Source organism: Orcinus orca, chromosome 5, assembly GCF_937001465.1.
Source record: "Orcinus orca chromosome 5, mOrcOrc1.1, whole genome shotgun sequence".
Classification (NCBI taxonomy): domain Eukaryota; kingdom Metazoa; phylum Chordata; class Mammalia; order Artiodactyla; family Delphinidae; genus Orcinus; species Orcinus orca.
In genome coordinates, this window is record NC_064563.1 from 50,186,924 (window position 1) to 50,199,177 (window position 12,254).

The 12,254-nt window shown below is 34.2% G+C and overlaps 1 pseudogene; it reads left to right on the forward strand.

Annotated features, from left to right (window-relative positions):
- The window catches only part of LOC101277259 (dysbindin-like), a 108,215-nt pseudogene extending 96,472 nt beyond the window's left edge, over window positions 1-11,743 (forward strand).
- Window positions 11,744-12,254: the final 511 nt, after the last annotated feature.

Consider the following 12,254-nt stretch of genomic DNA (forward strand, 5'->3'; position numbering starts at 1 on the left):
CATGGATGATATGGAAACAGGACTCACAGTGAGGATCTCTAATGCTCTGCTACAATGTAGCTCAGAGCCTAGGCTGGTTATGCAAGGTATCACATACAGTGACAATAGATGAGTATAGACCCTGAAAAAATGCCAGCTTATTTAAGGGAAAGGAGAGTGAAAGAAATGTCTGTAATCAAATGGGTGTAAATAGAATGCCTGGGATGAGAAATCGGAGTTAGTTCTAACTGGTAAGAAATAAGGTGGTACTTCAGTGGAATTAGTAGCGAAGAATAATCACACTATGAGTAAGAGCATCTAAGTCATTGACTTCATATGGATCTGGCAAAAACAACAAAGATATAAAATTTAAGTGACCCGCCCCCAAACGTTGTACGAGGTTATCCTGGGTTAGTTATACAGTGAACATTTTACTCTAGAATAATTTAACTGAATCCTGATAGAAGTGTAGGATATACAGAGGAAAGGCATCTTCCAGGCAGATGAAAACATGGCTATCGACCTGAAGGCATAATACAGTGTAGTATATTTTGGAAGTTGATGTAGCCAGATAGTACTACATTTTGAGAAGTGAGAAAGAAAACAATGGGGTAAAGATCACAAAAGAAGGAGTAAATCATAAGGAATCTTTTATTCCATTTCTAACTTAAGATCTATTTTGTGGTTAACAGAAACCGTTGATTGATTTTAAGCAGGGAAATAAAATAACTCAGTTTGCATTTTAGAGCACCTAGTTTTCAGTTGGGAAGAGACATTTGATGGGGCATTCCTGACCATGTGACTTTACATTATATTATACACTATGATACTAGATACTAATATCCAAGACACTGTGAGACCAGAAACTGCAGAGGTGGGGATAGTCTTTATATTAAGTTGAATATACAGAACCTGATGACAGATACATTTGAAAGAGGGGATAAAAGGTATAAGAGTAGTGTAAATTGCTTCAATAATTTCTGGTTTGAGCAACTTTTTAGTTTATGGTGTTGTATGTTAATATTGGAAATAGTGTGGACAAGCATTTTTCACATTCGGCATGTTTAGTTTCACATGTCTATGGGAGGGCTCAGATAAGATGTACAGTACTTAGGTATATATTTGTCTGGAACCCAGGATAGTTACCTGGACTAGAGATACAGATTTAGGAGGCTTCAGAGTATGACTAGTAAACCAAGGAATGGATGAAATCTTTGAGACAGGCATTTTAAATTGAGGAGACTGAGAGAGAGACAGAGAGACAAAGACAGAGAAAGAGACAGAGATACACAAAGAGGGAAAACAACAGGAGAGGGAAAGAGGAGAAGAGGAAACAGATGTGTGAATTGAAACGGAATGTTCATAATTAAACAATAAAAACTGTACAAAACTGGTTTTTCATAAGCAAAGTAGGAGAAAATTTCCATGAAGGTATGAATAATTGTTTACAATGTACAAAGAGCAAGTAAAACATAAAGATTGAAATAATTCACTAAAATGGGCAAATTTCAATGGTGAAAGATGCCAGATTAAAGTAGGCCGGATACTAACTAGAAAGTATGAGGCCATGATTTTCAGTTTGGCTTAGTCCTGTTTGATGTTGAGATATGAAGATGAAAAGAGGGGAGGGAAAATAAAACATAATCAGAAACTGGCACAGAGTAGAGACCAGAAATTTTACTTATCTAGTAGTTTAATTTTAAGTTCATAAGCATCCAATATTTACTCACTACTAGGCATTTATCTTCACTGAAGACACAAATCAACTGACCACATTTTTCATCCTATTCAGTAGGAACTGCTTGAATAGAATCTGAATTAGTTTATCCAGTTTCAGGATCAAAAGTTCTCTGTTCAGGGAGGTGCTATAGAATGACAAAAAAACAAGAACTGAATTGGAAATGAGTAGGTAAGTTAAAAACAAGTCTCAGAAAACAGGTTTTATTATTTCTGTTGAAAATAAAATAAAAAATACTCTAACTCATTATACTATCCTAGCCTTTCCTTATTTATCAACTTTATATTACAATTCTAGAACCAAAAACACATCATGAAAATAGGAAGAAAACTATATACAGAACCTCTAACATTTGATAAGAATTTATTAATATGATTTGCATCAATATATTGCTCTCTATTTCAAAAATTTTTTCCTTTTATAAGGGTCTTTCTTGTACTATCTCTTTGATCCTAAAGAAAAGTAGGTAATTAGAATACCATTTTGGGGGGGATTTTGTTTTAGGTGAAGTAATTGAAGTTTCAGGGGCCCCAGGGAGGTGATTAAGATCTTTTATTCTGGAGCTTGATGCTTGAAGATTATATAAGAACAATAAGGCTACAGACATTACTCATATAGACTCCTAATTTATTCAAGTTTGAGGGAAAAAAGAATGTAAGCAAAAACTATATTGGTATTCATCTTATCATGAATTTCCCAGTACACTCTCTTATTGATTTAATGATTCTTTGAAAATGGACATTTAAAGCAGGAAACAGAAAAGATACACTGTAAGAAGACTATGGAGGAGTTATATATGGGGGTGGGCATGAATCATGCTCACCATGTAGAAAAGTGCTTGCTGAGCCTTTGAAATACTCTGTGCAATTTGTTTATAAGAGGCATTTGCAAAATTATTATTTGCCTTGCTCTTGTGTCTACATTTGTGCTTGTGCCCTCCAAGTTATGATTTGCTATTAAAGATATTTTGATATATATTTTGTCTTAGAAAAATATGAATTTAAGTTTAGAATCAGTCCTCAGTATAGCCTATTTTTCTTCTGATATATTCCAACCTGTTAATTTAAGATGATGTTGAAAGAGGACTGGAATTATATTTAGGTTTTTCCCTTTCTGAATGTCACTTGTACCTCTTATTACATAAGCTTGGATAAGGCACTTGAGTGCTTTGATTATTTTTTTCTGTAATTTTGAGAATACAGTAGCTTTTTTAACTTTTTCTTTTATATTGGAATATATATAATATAGTTGATTAACAATGTTGTGTTAGTTTCAGGTGTACAACAAAGTGATTCACTTATACAGGTATCTATTCTTTTTTTGTAGCTTATAAACAACAGAAATTTATTTTTCACAGTTCTGAAGGCTAGAAGTCCAAGGTCAGGGTGCCAGCATGGTTGGATTTTAGTGAAGGCCCTTTTCTGGGTTGCAGACTGCCTATTTCTTGCCGTGTTCTCACCTGGTAGAAGGGGCTGGGGATCCCTATGGAGCCTCTTTTACAAGGCACTAATCCCATTCAGGAGGGCTCCACCCTCATGACTTAGACACTTCACACAGGCTATACCTCCTAATACCATCACCTTTGGGGATTAGAATTTCAACATATAAATTCTGGGGTGACATAAACATTCAGACCATAGCATCTTCTCATTGGTTCTGTGACATCAACATGTATCTATTCTTTTTCAAATTATTTTCCCAATTAGATTATTACAGAATATTGAGCAGAGTTCTAAATACTTCACTGGGCTATACTAAAAATCAGCTAATGAATGCATAATTAATGGAACATATAGCTGAAGCAACATGGTACAATGGTAAAGAATGCTGAAGAACCAAATTCTGTGTTTAAATACTGATTTTGCCACTTTTCAGCTGTGTATGCTTATCAAGTAACTTAGCCTCTCTCTGCCTCAGTTTCCTTATCTGTAAAAGCAGTATGATAATAATAGTTCTGACCTCATGTGACTGTGAGAATAGAAGGAAATAATCTATCCAATGCTCTTAGAACTGTGTCTAGAGTATAGTAAGAATTATTCAAATATTTAATGATGATGATGGTGATGGTGATGATGATGATGATGATGACAATGTGCCAGGCACCAGGATACAGTGCTTAAGAAATCACAATCATTTTTTTCAGTAGGAAAGTTGAAGAGACACAGAATCTTAAAATTATAGTGCTGAAACTCTATTAATAAAACCTATGATATTTCTGAAATTTAACTCATAAAGCCTACTAATAAATTTAAACTTCCTCAAATGATTTGCATGCTAAATCATGTTGAGCCACTTTTAGGTGTTTTCTTTTGACAGAATCCCTAGGAGACTATGGGATGTGATGCAAAGGTCCAGGATCTATCTCATCCAACCTTATGCTGAGATCTCCTCATTTATAAAATGAACTTGCTGAATAACATGTTTTCTTAGGTTTATTACAGGCTGAAATTTAATGCTCTAGTGATTCCTTTATGTATAATTCTACAATTGAGAATGCAATAATGATAATTATTGCTTTGCAAGCTACTAGTTTCATTGCAAATGTCATTACTTATAATAAATACAGGATAGCCAAAAGAAGTACTTTCTAAAATATTATGTAAAATTAAAATGAGCATATAATTCTTTTAAAATAATTAATCTTGAAATAGTAACATGTTTTATAAAAAAAGTTCCAAAATGAAAATTTTGGAATTATCTCTACATACATATTCCAAGAGGCAAACAAGTTCTCAAGGACCATTATTGAATGCTTATAGAATATTAAAAAATAAAAAGGAATATAAGTCAAAACAATATTTAACACAGTATTCTAAAAAATCATTTGTAGATTATGATATTATAAAGAAGAAAAAGAAAAAAGTTAACTATATCTCTTCTGGAGTATGTGTGACTCCCAGCTTGAATTTTTAAAAATTCTACTGAATACTCCAATTTTGTCAAAAACAAAACAACAACAAGAAACGCACACACAAAACTACCACAGCACTCCCAAAGCTGTGCAGTGCTCCAGTGGCATATATTCTCACAGTTCACAAAGCATTTCCACAAACATTTCCTGGGACCCTCACAAAAAAACCCTGTGATTTAGGCAAAATATGTCTCTCAATATCTTTCCATACTCCTACATTTTCTCCAAATAGATTATGTGACAATTAGTGTCACTTCCATATCAGAAAAATAAACACATACAGCTACTTTGTGTTACATCTAAAGAATGGCTTAATTATAATATTGTGGGTCAAAGACTGAGTTTTCCTTTTTCTACAGAAAAGCAGTGTTCACTCTGCCAAACATTTAGAATATAAAGCTTCAGCATCTATAAAATATGAACAAAAAATAATTACCTCAATTGTTGCAAAAATTCAATAACGTGCTTAGAAATTTTCACATAATAATCTGCAGACAATAAATGCCTCTACATCTTAGTGCTTTTCTTCTTTTCTGAAAAAACACTAAGAGATTTCATTTGTACAGTAGAAATGGCTTCATGATCAGGAAATTGGAATTAATATTCTACCACAGACTATCAGAATATGTTATTGAGTTTTTATTGCAAGTAAAATTCAAATAATACTACCTTCAGTGTTACTAACACTACTAGTAGTAAATATAATATTATCAGCAGAAATAATACTAATAATTATAATAATGACTAGATTTTATATAGTGCTTTTTTGTGTCTGATATTAGTCATTTCTATCTTCACGATAACCCTATATTATTATCCTATTTTAAATACAAAAAAACTAAGGGACTTGACTTGCCTAAGAGCAAAGTTCTGGTTACTAGTGAAGTTGAGATTTGAACCTATGAAATTTTCACCTTCAGGGCTCATGCTCTTTATAATTGTTCTATAGGTTATTTGTAATTTATAGAAGCTCTATAATAGAGTTATGATTATATTTTTAGAAAAATTGACTGCTTGGCTAAACATATGGAATTGCGTGCCAGTTTAAGCATTTTTCAGGCAGACGCAATGTGAAATAAACAAATACATTAAATAACATTCATATGAGCTTCTTTTTTGTTGTTGTTGTTTCCTATTTCCATGTAGTAGAAGTAGGATCTTATTTTTTGAAGAACAGAAATGTTAAAATTGACAAATAATTTGGAATAGATAATAGTGTGCCTTTTGAGTGCCTTAATTATGTAATGAACATTTGCTGTTTGTGCATATTCTACTTTATTTTACCACTTGAAAAAGCCAGTAGATATAAATAATGTAATAATTGTGAGGAGCTTTGCATTTCTGGAGAGGACATTACAAATAAAATGATCAACACAATAATTCAAAATTGTGTGAGGCATAATATTTTCCAAATTTTTCATATTCTATTATGTAACTATTTCCAGTGTCTTTCAAGATAAGGAGAATCAATTTTTCTTGAAGATACAGATTAGGCAACTGCAAAGAAAAATTCAAGTGACCTTAAGGATTTTCTCCCCTTAGTCATTCTTACGCTGATTGTTCTAGCTTTCCACAGAAGGTAATAATATCTTTTGAATTACTGAACCATTAGTTCACTCTTAACCTTGATGAAAACTTCAAGAAATGTCTTATTACAAGAATAATTGTGAGGGAACATAAGGTGTTATTTTGGTTTGTACTTCATATTTTATATTATAACAGATATAGCATTAACATTAACAAATATGGCATTATTGATGTTGGAATTTTTTTATTTAAGCTCTTGGCAAGTTTCCATATTTTTATTATAAAAAGTACAAGCTTTTCTGAGAAAAACAAAAACATAAAGAAGCAGAAGAATTTTAAAATATGTTCTAACCAAGGTGGCTATCATGTAACACACAAGATAAAATAATGAACTTTACTGATTTTTTTCTTGTTTCTAATTGTTTATTCTAATATTTTCCAAGATGTTCATTTTATATTTTGAATACCGAATTTTAAATTTATATTTATAGAAATATATGTTTAAGTTATGAGTTTATGAATTTTTATGCAACTTGCATTTTTACTTAATTAATCCTGTAAATGTTTCCGTATCAGTAAATATTCCTAAAAATAAAATTGATAGAGCTTGTTATTTCCAAAATTTAAGTGTCAAGCTACAGTTGCCCTTTAGATCTTCTGATTTTCACTCCCAGCTGCAGCTGTAAGGAGTCTCTCTCTTTACCTTGGTTAACGATGTGCTTCATCATCAATCTAAATATCTTAGTGTAGAAGAAAAAAATAATGAATTTGCCCCACTTCTTCATAGTTATTTTTGAATCATAATGTAAAGCAAAAGTTACAAAATAAAGGTAATTATATTTCAGGTATTAGAAATTCTTTAAATGAATATCTACAAAGTATTAATTTGGTATATACACCTTGCATTAAGAATTATTATAAATATTGTAACTATAATTTTAATACCAAGGATATTATAAACAAAACATTTAAGTGTATGCATATGTGTATATATGTATTTGCACATATGTATAGGATGAATATAGAGGCTATGTTTATTCCTAGTTGCATTAGATATGAACTCTCCCTTAATTTTACAAAAACTTATGTATAGATTTTTATGTGTATTCCTTTTTTATTGGGATTCGACTTTTATAAACTATTGAAAAAACAAATAATTTGTTGATCAAGCAGAAATCTTGCTTTTTGTGGTGGAAATGGCCCTTTATCATATGTCATCATCTGATGAAGACAATTCTGTTAGATCTACTGTAATGGGAATTTCTCTTTGGTATGTGGTATGTTGAAGATCGAAAAAAAAAAAGTCTTGTCTAAGGTTCAACACTAATATGTGCTAGAACTTTGTCTGGATTCTATAAGTTTCAACCCAACATTTTATTTGCCATGTTCCACCAGAGTGAGAGTAGAGATGGTTTTTTTTTCACCACTCTATTCCATAAGCTCTTGAAGCTCATGATAGAGAGAGAGACAGACAGACAGAGAGAGACAGAGAGAGACAGAGAGAGAGATAGAGGTAGGGATATAAGTAGAGAGATATATTAAATATTTAGTATTAAAATCCACAAAGGAAACCATAAAATCCCTAACAAACTTATCATTTGATTTTGTTTGATAATTAAGCTGTGCTGGAGCTCTATATGGAGTTAATTTTGAGGCTGTGAAGTTTCCTTTGGTGATAGCCCATAAGAGGACAAACTGTGGAATGGAGTATGAAATGAGGGAGGAGGACCACAGGGATGAGACCTAAGCACTCCAAAGCCTCAGAGGACTGCTTGCCAACTCCAAGAAACAGGAGAACTTGAGGGACCTTGACCTGCAGATTCTAGCGAGAAGCCTTTCTTTTCACTTTGGGCAGACCTTATGATTCTGTTTTAACTTCATGAACTAAAAAAGAATAGCATAGGTATCCAATCACATCTCTGTAAGAAAAATATTTAAAAAAGTAACATCAAGGTAGCAACATAATCATACTTAAAATTAACAGTAGGGCTTCCCTGGTGGTGCAGTGGTTGAGAGTCCGCCTGCCCATTCAGGGGACACGGGTTCGTGCCCCGGTCTGGGAAAATCCCACGTGCCTTGGAGCGGCTGGGCCTGTGAGCCATGGCCGCTGAGCCTGCGTGTCCGGAGCCTGTGCTCCGCAACGGGAGAGGCCTGCATACCGCAAAAAAAAAAAAAATTAACAGTAGTTACTTACTACCATCACATATTCACTCAGTATTCAAATTTTCAATTGGCTGATAATGTTTCTGAATCATAATCCAAATAAGATCCTCACATTAGTTGCTATGTCTCTTAAAGTCTGTTTTTAGCTATAGCCTCCACTTCTCTCTCTCTCCCTGCCTCCTCTTATAATTCATTTGTTGAGGACACAGATTTACCTGTCCTTAGAGTTTTCTACTGTCTGGATAATGCTGATTGCATCCCCATGGTATGATTTAACATACCCCTCTGCCTTCTTTACATCCTGTAAATTCTTAGTTAGATCTAGAAGGCTTTTCCCTTTTGGACTATTATGCCATAAGGGCAGCTGTGTTCTTCCACAAAGAAAGTCATGAAGCACTACTGTCTCTTATTTTATCATAATAATAGTCATTGCTGATTAATATTAGGTATAGAAAAATAATATTTTAATTCTATAATTCTTTTTCATTTATTAAGTAGAATATTTCTATAAAAATTCATCTAATTTGCTGTATGTCTTGAATACACACACACACAACTTCTTTCTCATGACTTTTACCTTTTTAGACATTTTTGGGCTTTTTTACACTTTTATTTTCTAAATCCCATTTGCTGTTGTTGTTGTTGTTGTTGTTGTTTTGTGGTTCGCGGGCCTCTCATTGTTGTGGCCTCTCCCGTTGCAGAGCACAGGCCCCGGACGCGCAGGCTCAGTGGCCATGGCTCACGGGCCTAGCCGCTCCGCGTCATGTGGGATCTTCCCGGACCGGGGCAGGAACCCGTGCCCCCTGCACCGGCAGGCGGACTCTCAACTACTGTGCCTCCAGGGAAGCCCTATGTTATGTTTTTGATTGCATATATTCTCCATTGGAAACCTTTGTCATTTAGCCTTCATTCCAGAGATTCTACTCTTTAATTCTCATTTCTTTAATTCATTCAATTCTGATTTTATATTCTTTTATTTGTCCATTTGTAGTCAGATTCTTTGTATTTCTGATTTGTGGTATTATTTCAATTCTGCAAATGCTTGTTTAATTACATTTAATTCAGGTCAGAATGTTGTCTTACACTTTTCTTTTTTGTTCTTAGCTTAGTTTAGAGAAATTTTTGCCTAAAAATATTATGTTTATGCTTTCTTTTATTATGGTAGCTCTGATGGGATCAGTGTTCATATTTATTTGATGTTTTTAATTATTGTTTGATTTTTCTGGGACTAACAGCAGAAAAATTATATAAAGGTGAGGTTTGGTGGCATACTTCAATTCTTAGTTCAAGAGAAACCTTTCCTGCTGCTACAGTTTTCTTTCTTCAACAAATGGAAAGTAATAGAATCTCTTCTGTTCTAACACATTTTGATTCTTTGCTGTTTTCTAATTCTAGTAAGGTTTTGATTTTCAGCCATCTTTTTATTTCTGTTCACCACCAAGCCTCCAAAGAGTCCCTTCCTGAGGATCCTCCATTGCCTTCAGGGTTGTTGCTTGTATGACACTGCCGTCTTTGGTATCACATAATTTAAAGTCATTCTGTTTAATTCCCTATTAAATGTTCTCTGTGTTATCTTACCATGGTTAGGATCCTCTGCTTCTAAATATAAATATTATTAGATGTTATCTGTGGTCATCCCTACTAGAACCGTACAGCACTCTCCTGTGTTCATCACAATTGCCTGTTAACCTCCATTCAGGCGTGGGCTCCACTTAAGTACAGGCATTAAACACACTCTGTGGTCTTGGGTGGCTATGCACCATTAAAGTAAACTGAAGGAGTATTCTCTGTGTCCTAGTTATGCTGTTAATATTAACTATGCAAGATTTTCTTATCTAACTTTGTTGATCAGAAGTTTTTCCCTTGGAGGATGTGTAGAGATTCAAATTTAAAACGCTCCCATTATCCTTGAGGTACTTGGAAATTCTACAATAATATTTTGAATGGAACAAAGGTGCCAGAGTTTAGAAAGAATTCTAAATCACAAAGTCCTCCCAAGAAGGAAGACGATTGTAATTTATAAAAGCAAAGCGTTTATTCTTAGAATAATTCTTTCTCTCCTTCAGAGACCTTTGAATAGGCAGAATATGAAAAAGAGTATTCTAAGTGAATAGTGCACTGGAATCTAAGCATGATGAAACTAAAGAAGATAAAGGAGACCTGGGAATACTTTATTTCATCAAAAAGCAGAACTTGCATGAGTTAAAATGCCTTTAAAACATAGATAGCTTAAGTTTAAATAGCTTTAAAACATTTTTTAATATGTTGTTGAGAATAGGTATTATATTAGAATTAAAGAAATAAGAAAATATTGAGTTAGTTTATAAGAATCTTTCTATAATTCTTCTTAACTAATATACTTCAGAAAGCTTTTCAACAACTGGAAAAATTGGCCCCAAAATATCCCATATTTGCCAAAGTGCTCTGCTGGACTAGAATTCCTTAGCAGGTATGAAGATACATGGGCTGCACTTCACAGAAGAACCAAAGAATGTGCCGCGGTGCTAGAGAGCTGGTGGATAGCAAGGTGGTTATGCTTTCAGCACACTGGGAGAAAAAGAAGACAGAGCTAAGAGTTACAGGTGCATCCTCAGCAACTTCCAGGTTTAATACCAGATTTAGAATTTATGACAGCAAACCTGACATATTTAATGGCTAGTTTTTAGGAGATGAAAACCAGCTGCTGGGGCTTCCCTGGTGGTGCAGTGGTTAAGAATCCACCTGCCAATGTAGGGGACACGGATTCGACCCCTGGTCCGGGAAGATCCCACATGCCGCGGGGCAACTAAGCCCATGCACCACAACTACTGAGCCTGTGCTCTAGTACCACAACTACTGAAGCCCGTGGGCTTAGAGCCCGGGCTCTGCAACAAGAGAAGCCACCGTGGTGAGAAGCCCGTGCACCGCAATGAAAACCCCGTGCAACCAAAAATAAATAAATTAAATTAAAAATAAAAGAAAAAAACAGATAAGTTAACTGGGTAGGAAACACTTGTATTCTCTCAAGGATACCCCTTCCTCAGGCTCTCCAGATTTCAGGACTTTCATCTGAATTCCTCTCCAGTTTAAAAAAAAAAAAACACCAAAAAAACCCCACCTGCTGAATCTGGACGTTTTATATGGGCAATAGAAAAATAAAATATAAGCAGTCCCAATAACTGGAAAATTACAGGAAAAATAAGAGGAATGAACTTGAAATCTTCAAAGTTGAACTAGATGTAGAGCACACCCAGAAGGTCTTGGAAATGGAGCGTACCCAGCAAATGAGGCTGAAGGAGCAGCAGAAGGTTTTTGAGGAGGCCGTCTCGCAGGACGTGGAATAGTACCTTTCCACAGGTTACCTGCAGATAGCTGAGAGGTGCGGCAGTTGGGGAGAAGGCCCCCTGGCAGCAGGGACTCTCCCTGGGTGTGCAGAGATAGTGTAATGCCATGCTCCCTAGAATGGAAGGGGCATGGAATAAAGTCCTCATAAGTCCTGTTCTATTGTTAGACCCCCAAAATCAAAGAGGATGCATCATGCCATATTTGTCTTGACATTGTTTTGCCTCATTCTATAGTTCTAGGCTTTAGTTGAAGATATTTAGAAAATGCAGAATATGTTAAAAAAAAGTTAAAAAGGCAAAGGAAATATACACATAATCCTACAGCACAGAATAATCCTTAATACTATTTTAGTGTAGCTCTTACCAGTTTGTGCATGTGAAAGAGTCAGTCTATTTGAGATTTTCTATTTATGTAATTGGTATAAAAATGTATATATACATCTGGCTTTGTATCTAAGTTTTCTTAACATTATATGGGAATCTTTCCTCCTATATTATTAACATTCTTGAAATGCTAAAAAAAAATTATATCATTTCCATCTCTGTGTAAAAATTTTTATTTTTCATTTTGTAATAATTTTTGTATAATTTTGGATTAATTTTATTTATTAAT